This window comes from Arachis ipaensis, chromosome B1 (assembly GCF_059453495.1).
Source record: "Arachis ipaensis isolate K30076 ecotype BB chromosome B1, ASM5945349v1, whole genome shotgun sequence".
Taxonomy (NCBI): Eukaryota; Viridiplantae; Streptophyta; class Magnoliopsida; order Fabales; family Fabaceae; genus Arachis; species Arachis ipaensis.
Window position 1 is genome coordinate 48,395,680 of NC_142436.1, and position 10,122 is coordinate 48,405,801.

Below are 10,122 nucleotides of genomic sequence, written 5' to 3' on the forward strand. Positions count from 1 at the left end.
TTTCTTGATCTAATGCGTTGTAGACGAACTCCATTCTCTTGTTAATGTATCTGCAATAACATTTTTGTCACCCTTAATATATTCAATTTTTATTGGATATTGTAACAAAAATAATTGCCATCTTACCAATCGTCCATGATTATAATCAACTTTTAAATTATATCGTATGAAACCTGTTAGGTAGCTTGAATCTGTCCTTAATGCAAATTCTCTGGGTAGTAAATCAATTTTCCATTTCTTAAGAGATTTAATTGGTGTTAGAGTTTCCTTTTCATGAGTGGTATATCTCTGTTCTGTTGGATTAAAAGTCCCTGAAATATACCTGCAAAGTAATTCCTTTGGGGAATTTTTAGAATCTAGTGATTCTTTTCCTTGCTCCAAACTTTTTATAGCTTTCTTAGCTTTTAGACATCCTGACCAGGTTATGTCTGAAGCATCTGTTTCTACTATTAAGTAGTCATTTTCTTCTGGAATATAAAGTTCTGGAAGTTTTTCACATAATTCTTTAATCTTTTGAATTTGCATACTATCTTTTTCATCCCATTTCCATTCTTTTTTAGTACTTATTTTTGGAAATAAGCTTTTAGTGTATTCTGTTATATTCTTTAAGAATCCTTGATCAGAAATATAATTTATACACCCTAAAAATCTTTGTAATTGTTTTCTATCTTCTATTTTATTAGGAAATAAATTTACCTTTTCTAGGACATTTGGCTGAAGTTTTAGCTTTCCTTGAGTGGATAGAATTAATCCAAGAAACTCTATTTCTTGTTTTGCCATTCTTGCTTTCTTTTTGCTAAGAACTAATCCTTTTTCTTTACATCTTTCTAAAACTATTAATAATTTTTGAAGATGATCTTCTCTATCCTGTTTTGTAAAAATTAGTATATCATCAATGTACACTAAAACAAATTCATTTAACTCTTTTAGATTTTCTTCCATAAATATTTGATAAATACCTGGAGCTTGTTTTAATCCGAATGGCAATACATTCCATTCATAGAGCAACACACTTGTTGATTCTTTTGTTGGACAAGTAAAAGCAGTTAATTTCTTTGTTTCTTCGTCTAAACGAAGTTGCCAATATCCTGATTTTGCATCAAGAGATGAAAAGCAAGTTGCTCCTTTGATTTTTTCTAAAATAGAATCTTTTCTTGGAAGTTTATGAGCATCACCAATAGTTGCTTCATTCATCTTCTTATAATTAATAACCATTCTTCGTTTTTCCCTTTTAATTTCATTATTGTTTTCGACATAAAAGGCTGGAGCCGCATGAGGACTTTTACTTAATCTTATGATTCTTTTTTCCAAAAGATCTCTACATTCTAATGAAAACTCTTCTCTATCTCTTGCGGAATAAGGGATTTTATTTGGAGCATTTATCTCTTTTGTCGGATCTTTTAATTTAATGCTTACTAATTCGTTATTTGTATTTTTAATATCTAAAGGATTTTCAGCACAAATTTCATCCAAAAGTTCTTCTATCTTTATTTCAAGATTATTTTTTGGGATATTTATTTGAAAGTATAAATTTAAATAACATGTCTCTAATATAGAAAATATTTTAAATTTTAAGATCTTATCTATAGTAGTAGTCGGTATTTTTATACGTTTTGATTTTTGATTTATTGAAGAATCGTGTGGAGCTTTTAAAACTATATATGTTAGTTCTTGAATGAATGGATGATATAGCTTTAAAAAGTTATTTCCTATGATAAAATCCATTCCAGAATCTAACATGTATATAGATGGAACAATGAACCTATAATTTTGAATAAAAATTTCAACCATCTCTGCTTTTTGGTCAATTTTATGTATTGATTTGTCAGCTATTCTAACTCTTAATGGTTTCTTTAATTTTTTCCAATCAAGCTTTATATTTGAACTAGCAAAGCATTGTGTTGCTCCAGAATCTATGAAAGCATTTATAAATTTTTCTGTTATTTTTATAGTAATAAATGTAGCATTATTACTCAGTCTCTGAGTCTGTTTCCGAGACATATTCAAAAATATAGTCTAAGTTATCATCAGATTCTTCTAAAGGTTCCATGAAACAAGACTTAGCAATTTCTATTTGTTTAGTAAGATCCTTTTTATCCTTCTTTTTCGGACATTCATTTGCATAGTGTCCTTCTTCTTGGCAATACCAACACTTACAATTTTCTTTTTTATTTGGGCAATAATCACTTTTTTGTTTCTTATTTTTATTGTTATTTATTTTTCTAAAATACCTCTTTTTTCTCCAGTTTGGATAGTATTTTCTTTTTCTAAATTGATATTTTATTTTTCTTTGAAAATTTTTATTAAGACCATATTTTTGAGGTATCTCTTCATTATCCTGACAGGAAATTCTAATTATATTTGCAAATCTTTTTTGAGTTGCTTCTTGCATACAACGTTCTTTTATTTCCTCTCTTATTGCAGAGGTTGCTCCACCAAAATTATTTTCAATTGTTCCTCTATTTATTTCTCTTATAAATCTTCCCATAATAAATTCGTTAGCAGGATATGGAAGTTTTGTTATATACATACTAAGATAATGATTTTTATCTTCTTCTTTTAATTTGTAATAATGTATTCTATATTCACATATATAAGACTCCACATTACATAGATCATATATGTGAATGTTAGCTAAATGGTTTTTTGCTTCTTGATATTCTTTATTATAGACTTCTTGTTTATGATCTATAATATTTTTTCCAAAAAATTCTTTATATAGAATCATCATTATATATAATATCTTATCATAAGCTGTTATTTTTGTTGCTAATTCTTCTATTATTTGGTTTTCTATTGATGTCATATAATCTCTTATAGCTCCTTTAGTATGAAACCCTATGTAATTCCAAATGTCTCTTCCAGATAATTCATTAAGTTTTGGATTAGTAAAAGCTTCTAATAAGAAGGAATTCAACCAGTTTTCGAAAATTTCTTTTTCATTCGTTTTACAGTCTAAATCGAGCATTCTTTCTCCTTCCATTTCCTGGATTTTAGGAACGTATTTTGATGGTATTTTTGTATATTTTGAATCTTTATTTATAAACCCTTTTTTAAAAGCATAATTATCAAAACCTGTTTCCCATTTAAATTGAGATTGATTATCCCTAGATGTTCCAGCTTCATTTTTTACTTGTATTGGAATTGCTGGTTCTTCGTCACTTGAATAATCTAGGATGTGTTCTTCATTTTCTATATTTTCAGAATTTACTATTTCTTCTTCTATCTGAAATCCCTGTTCCATAATATTATTTTCTTGAGCCATTTTTAATTGTTTAAAAAGCATTGTAACTTCTTCTAATTTTTCTTCAATATTCATAATTTTAGTGGTGGTTTTACTTTTAAATCTGTTATGTTGATTATATTTTGAAATTTTTCTTCTTTTGGATTTTCTTTTTCCTTATTTCTTTGAAATTTTATGGATACTAGTATTTCTTCAAGCATATCTACTATAGACTTTAATTGTGGGTTAAAAGTATGATAAAGATGTGGGGAATCATTTCCATGATAACATTTCTTAGAAATTCCGTGTGAAAAATAAGTTTTTTCAGGTTTTTGAAGTCCTTCAATAAAGCTTATAGTAAAATAAAGATTTTGAGAAAAATCATTTTGTATTGATTTTAAGAATTCGGTGTCATTACAGTTAACATTAGTTAAAATCATTAATTTTTGATCTATTAATTTTGATAACTTAATTATTTCTTCTCTTAAATCTTCTATTTTACTTTTTTCCATTAGGTGACGCTTTTCTTTGTGAAGAGCTACGGTTTTAAGTGAAAAGTGTGGCTTTAGAAAGTGTGGTTTAAGTAAGCAAATCTTTAAATCTGTACAGATTTAGATCTGTACCATATAATTTTCTCTAAAAATATATGGCAATTGAGAACAGTCAAAACAAGCTGCGACTCGGATCCCTCATAAAAATAATTAAGTCGAATAAATTGTTAGTCGAAAATAATTAATTTCGAAGAAGGGAGTTATTTGAGAGTCAGTGAGCATGTATTCTCAGAGGAAAGCTTACATCGAAAAAGCATTTTGATATTGAGTTGAAGTCTGATTATTATAGTTGGTCGGTGAGTTGATCGATGAAAGAAATTGAAGACCTTAAGGTTCGAAGATTGCTTTTTGGACGTTATATTATAAAGCAAGAGAAACAGGAACAGTTTCACATGTTTTCATCAACGTAGGAGTTACATTTTAACTTGATTGGCTGGAGATGGCTATAAATAGGAGAAGGCTCGAAAACATAAGGGTTAGAACTTTGCTTCAGAAATTACTCATGCACACTCACATCCCAGCGAATTTCTAAGTCTGTTTCGAATCGAATTTCTGTAATGTTCCTTCCATTTGTTTTACTTTTCATTCACATTTTTCTGCAAATTTTATTTTTCTTACAAATTTATCTTTCAAACAACATTTAACATTCTTGTCCAATTTATATTCCCGGTACTTTTATTTTTCGAATTCAAAGTCCTTTGATATAATCGAAGGCATTTTACTGCTTTGTTTAAATTTAATGCAAATCATTTCAAATTCAGTCGATTTATGTTCAAAGTCTTTGTTTATTATTTTTAGATTTTCTTAAATTTATGTCCGATCGAAAGGTTTTTGATGCACTTTAAAAAAAAGTACTCGCAAAGAGGAGTAGATTTTGCTCCCAAACTATTAGATATCGAACCACCATCAATTTGCTAAAAATCGACAAAACAAATTGGCACGTCCGGTGGGACAATTTTAAAATTAAGTGTGTCAAATGATTTTAGTGTGGTCATAGTGTATGCAATTAAGAAGTGGAAGGGTTATACACATGCAGATAAAATTTCGAATGCTAACGGTGGCTCATCAAAAAATGATAGTGCACCAGTAGTTGCACAAACTTCAGACGTCACTTCACGTTCGGAAAGTGTGGTAGTAAGCGAAAGTGTGGCAGTTATAAATGTGCAGGGTGTGAACAATGGACGTAACACTCGTCCATATGGTAATCCAATACCAACGCAACCTCAAGTAACCATTGGTTGGCCACCTTATGGTTTTCCTCCAAGTTATACGCCACCAGTAAGTGGCTTTGGCCCTCCGATTCGATTTGGAAGTGCAAGTGGAGTGAATACTGTTCAAATGTCACAACAACTTCCCGAGTTTTCTCGAGATGTTAATGTGGGTTTGATATCGAATGCTTCCAATTCGGTGGTAGCATTTCATCAACATGTAGAAGAAAGTTATCATGATTTGGTCAAACTATTGACCCCACAAATGACCACAATTTTAAATCCCATGATGCCTGATCATGAAATGAAGTTCGATCGTCTTGCGAGGCAAGTCGAACAGATTGCACGAATTGTGGATTATGATGAAGGAGAAAGTTAGAATGCAGGAGGAACCAATGAAGATTTTGAAAATTTGTTTCAAAATGAAAATGATCTTAAGGGAAGAGAAAATCCTCAGTTAATTCCTCGTGGCCAAAATGCTGATGACGTATTGGCTCGATTAAGTGCTAATCAAGTCGGTGAACGTTATCAGGTCACAAGAATTGTAGAAGATGTCCTCAATAGGGTTGGAATTAATATAGGATTTGTGAATCGACCCCATTTTGTGTCAGCCTTCCCTCATAATGTTCAAATGGCTGAAGTGCCAAGAGGGGTGAAAAATCCCAAGATAGTTACAAAGTTTGCTGCAGAAGTTGGGGAGTCTACTACTGAACACGTTGCTCGATATTTGGTTGAGATTGAAAATTTGGCTAATAATAAAAATTTGAAAATGAAATTTTTCCTTCATCATTAATAAAAATGCTTTCACTTGATTTTCGAATCTTAGACCAAATTCGATAATAACATGGGATCAGTTAGAGAATGATTTTCATGCCCAATTTTACTGATTTAGTGGCTTTGAAACGTGAAGATGGTGAGACCATCGATGATTACATGATTCGTTTCAAAAACGCTAGGAGTCGGTGCTATGTATCTCTTCGTGAAAGCAAAGTGGTAAAGATAGCAATTATGGGATTCAGATTATATATGCGTCGAAAGTTGCTTAATGTTCATATACCTGACTTGGCTCATTTGGCTGAAAGAGTTCGTCAGGTTGAAATTCTAAAAAAGAGAAAGAGAAATATAAGAATGATGAAAGGAAGTTAAAGAGTAAATCTTTCTCTCGAAAAGAGAAAGTCTCTTATGTGGCAATGGAGTCCTCCGATAAGGAGTTCAATTTAGAGGCAGAAGTTGATTTGGCTGAACTTAGGAAAGGCCCACCCTATGTTTGTTCCTTACTTAAGAAAATTCCAAAAAGTAAAAAGTCGAGTGATGCAAAACAGAAAAGTAGAAAGAGATATAATTTTGATATTTCGAAATCATATCAGATTTTTTATGTGTTGCTTAAAGATAAACAGTTAATTTTACCTGAAGGCAGAACTTTGCTTTCGGTAAAAGAGTTAAAAGGGAAACCTTATTGTAAGTTTCATCAAGCAACTAGTCATTCGACTAATAACTGTGTCCGTTTCAGGGATTTGATACAAGAAACTATCATAGAAGGGCGATTGAAATTCGATGATGGAAAGATAGAAATGAAGGTCGATTCTGATCCCCTTTGATAGTGAAGCCAGTTTTGTTGAGCCATATTTTGGCGTGAATATGGTTGGGATGTCTTATGACTTCGATGTGGCCCTGGAAAACTTTGAATCAGGTGTTCGATCTCTTTACCTTGGGGCAGGAGATGGGATGTTAGATTTTTTTAGTTCAGCAAAAACTGAAGGATCGGGACGTATCTCTGTGTCCTCGATGCAATGCAATTTTTTATGCTGAAGCTGCTGCCATTTTCGAGAAGGAAAGGATGAAGAAGGAATTGGCACTTAAAGAAGAGCAAGCCCACCAAAAACATCCTATTTGACGAACAGAGGGACAAAGTTCTAGTGGCCCTCAGAGGAATGTTGTTGTGCCTATGAGTCGCTCTCAAGCTCTGGGTGTACAATGGATTCGCAATTGTCAAGAGTTTCAGAATAGGGATCCTTATTACAAGCGTAATCCATAATGGGGCCATAGGGGTCCTCCTTGAGGTCGATATCCTTACTTTCTTGGCCGAGCCAGGGGGTACCAAAGGGGTAGAGGAAGAAGAGGACGCCAAATGTCCAAGAATTCTCAAGATGACAAGACTAAGGGGGCAACCCTTCTGTGCATTCTCGAGTAGTGTTTCCAATCGATGAGGAGACTTGTTCAAAAGGTATTCCTTCTCCAGTAAAGCTGGATAAGGGTAAAGCTATGGTTGTCACATCCAAGAATGATAAAGACAAGGTTGCTAATCTGGATGAGGAGTACTTCGAAGAAGGTGAAGACGAGATGGTCACTACTATTTCGATAATCCCAACTCAGTATTTGGGGGAATATGAAGGTAATCCAATGGAAGATTATGATGTTGATGATGAAGAAGCCTTTTCGCTCATTCGATATGAGGATGAACTTGGATACTTTTAAAGGCCTTCTGAAAAGCAGAAGTCTCATTTGCGCCCGTTACACATTACAGCAGTCATGAGTGGGATCAAGATAAATAAAGTTTTGATTGATGGAGGAGCAGCAATAAGCATTTTGCCAGAAAGGATGTTGATGAAGGTAGGCAAATATCCTGATGACTTAATCTCCACCAACATCTCTGTGACAGATTACAGTGGAGTTTTAACTCCTGCAAAAGGTCTAGTAACGCTTGAGGTGAAAGTTGGATCGTCTGATAGAAACACTGTTTTTTGTTGTGGTGTCTTCGAAGGCCAGTTATAATGCCTTGTTGGGACATGATTGGATTCATGGAGTTGGGGCAGTTCCATCTATTGTGCACCAAAGTGTTCTTTTGTGGACAGAGGAGGGAAAATCTGAAATAATTAGGGCTGATTCAAGTTTTATGTTGAACAATTACATGTTGATTTCAGAGTATATAGTCTTAAATTGAAGCCTTTGCAGGTCGATAGGGTGCTTAATTCTTTCAACTGTGAGGGTTGTTATTTGACTTTGGAAGGATTAAATGTGAAGCTTCGCCATCCGCAACTTGGTTTTCCTCTAATTGGGTGGGATTGTTCGGAGTAAGTGGTAGTTTGAAGACGATTCTTCCATGGCAGATGAACAAGGCATCTCAAATTACCTGGTAACTTTAAATAAGTATTTAAGTAGTTTTTCTTTAATTGAAAATAAAAGTGATTCTTCTGATAAAGTCGAATCAGTTAAGAACGTAGTTTCTTCTTCTTCAGTTGGTAGTACAGATTCGATTCAGTCGAACGAATTTAGTCATGGTTTAAATCCTTTTTGTTTTCGTAATTTTAATAATGTTATCAATCAAACTGCCGTTGATATAGCGGAAGTACATTGAATTGAAAACAAGGTTACTATTAATGCGATGGATAATCAACTGCATCTTAATTCCAATGAATCTGTTGATTTATCTTTTGATTGCATCTATGATTTAGAACCTTTAGATTTTTAAAATATTCGGTAAGAGATGATGAATTTGCAAAAGGCTTTGAATCACAAGATCCTTTAGAAGAAATTAATTTGGGATCTGTTGACGACGTTTGAATTACTTACATATGTAAAGATCTTGCAAATCCATTTCGAACAGAATTATTTAACCTTTTACAAGAATTCAAGGATTGTTTTGCTTGGGATTATCATGATATGCCTGGTCTTGATCGTTCTCTTGTAGAACATCGATTAGCTTTAAAAGCAGGTGCTCGACCAGTAAAGCAAATGCCTCGGCGATTTGCTCCTGAAATTAATCAAAAGATTAAAGAGGAGATTGAACGTTTGATTAAAGCAAAATTTATTCGAACTGCATGATATGTGGAGTGGGTTTCGAATATTATCCCTGTGATGAATAAAAATCGAAAATTAAGAGTATGCATTGATTTTTAAGATTTGAATAATGCTACTCCAAAGGATGAGTACTTTATGCCCATAGTAAATATGTTAATCGATTCTACTACAGGCAATAAAATGTTAAGTTTCATGGACAGTTATTCGAGATATAATCAAATCTTTATTGTAGAAGATGATGTATCCAAGACTGATTTCCGATGCCTTGGAGCATTAGGGACATATGAGTGGGTGGTTATGCCGTTCGGCTTAAAAAATGCTGGTGCTACATATCAACGTGCCATAAATGCTATTTTTCATGAATATATTGGCAATTGTATGGAAGTATATATTGATGACGTAATGGTTAAGTTGAATTCAGCAAACCAACATATTGACCATCTGAGGAAGGCGTTTAATACAATGTGGAAAAAATGGTTAAAAATAAAACCTTTAAAGTGTGCATTTGGGGTGTCCGCAGGAAATTTCTTGGGATTGGTGGTTCACAAAAAGCAAATTGCTATTGATAAAAACAAGGCTAATGCAATATTAGAGTTGTCCCCACCAAAGTCTAAAAAAGAGGTACAATCATTTCTTGGTAAGGTGAATTACCTCAGAAGGTTTATATCGAACCTTTCAGGTCGAACTCGAGTCTTTACACCTTTGGTGAATCTTAAGAACGAAACATAGTTCAAATGGACAAAAGAACATCAAAAAGCTTTTGAGTGAATCAAAGTTTATTTGTCGAAAACCCCAGTAATGGCAAGTGTTCATTCTCATGAGCCTTTAAAGTTTTATATTACAGCATCCATGGATACAATTGGGTGTATGTTGGCCCAGGATGATGAAGATGGAAATGAACGGGCTATCTACTATCTTAGTCGAGTGTTAATTGATATCGAGACAAGGTACTCACCTATTGAAAAGTTGTGTTTATCTTTCTATTATGCTTGCACGAAGCTAAAGTGTTATATGGTTGCTAAACTTGTGAAAGTTGTCGCCCAGACTGACTTAGTTAAGTATATGTTGTCTTATCCGATGCTCAGAGGACGGTTAGGAAAATGGATGTTAGCCTTCACAGAATTCGATTTGCAATACGTTCTAGCCAAAGCTGTGAAAGGTCAGGTTATTACAGATTTTCTAGTAGACTATTCGAATAATCTTAAAAATCAGGGGGCAAACGTAATCGATGTATTAGTTGATTATTGGAATTTATATTTTGATGGTTAGAAACATAAAGATGGTGTTGGAGTGGAAATTTTAATTATTTCACCGAAAGGTGTTCCATCAGAGTTTCTTTTTT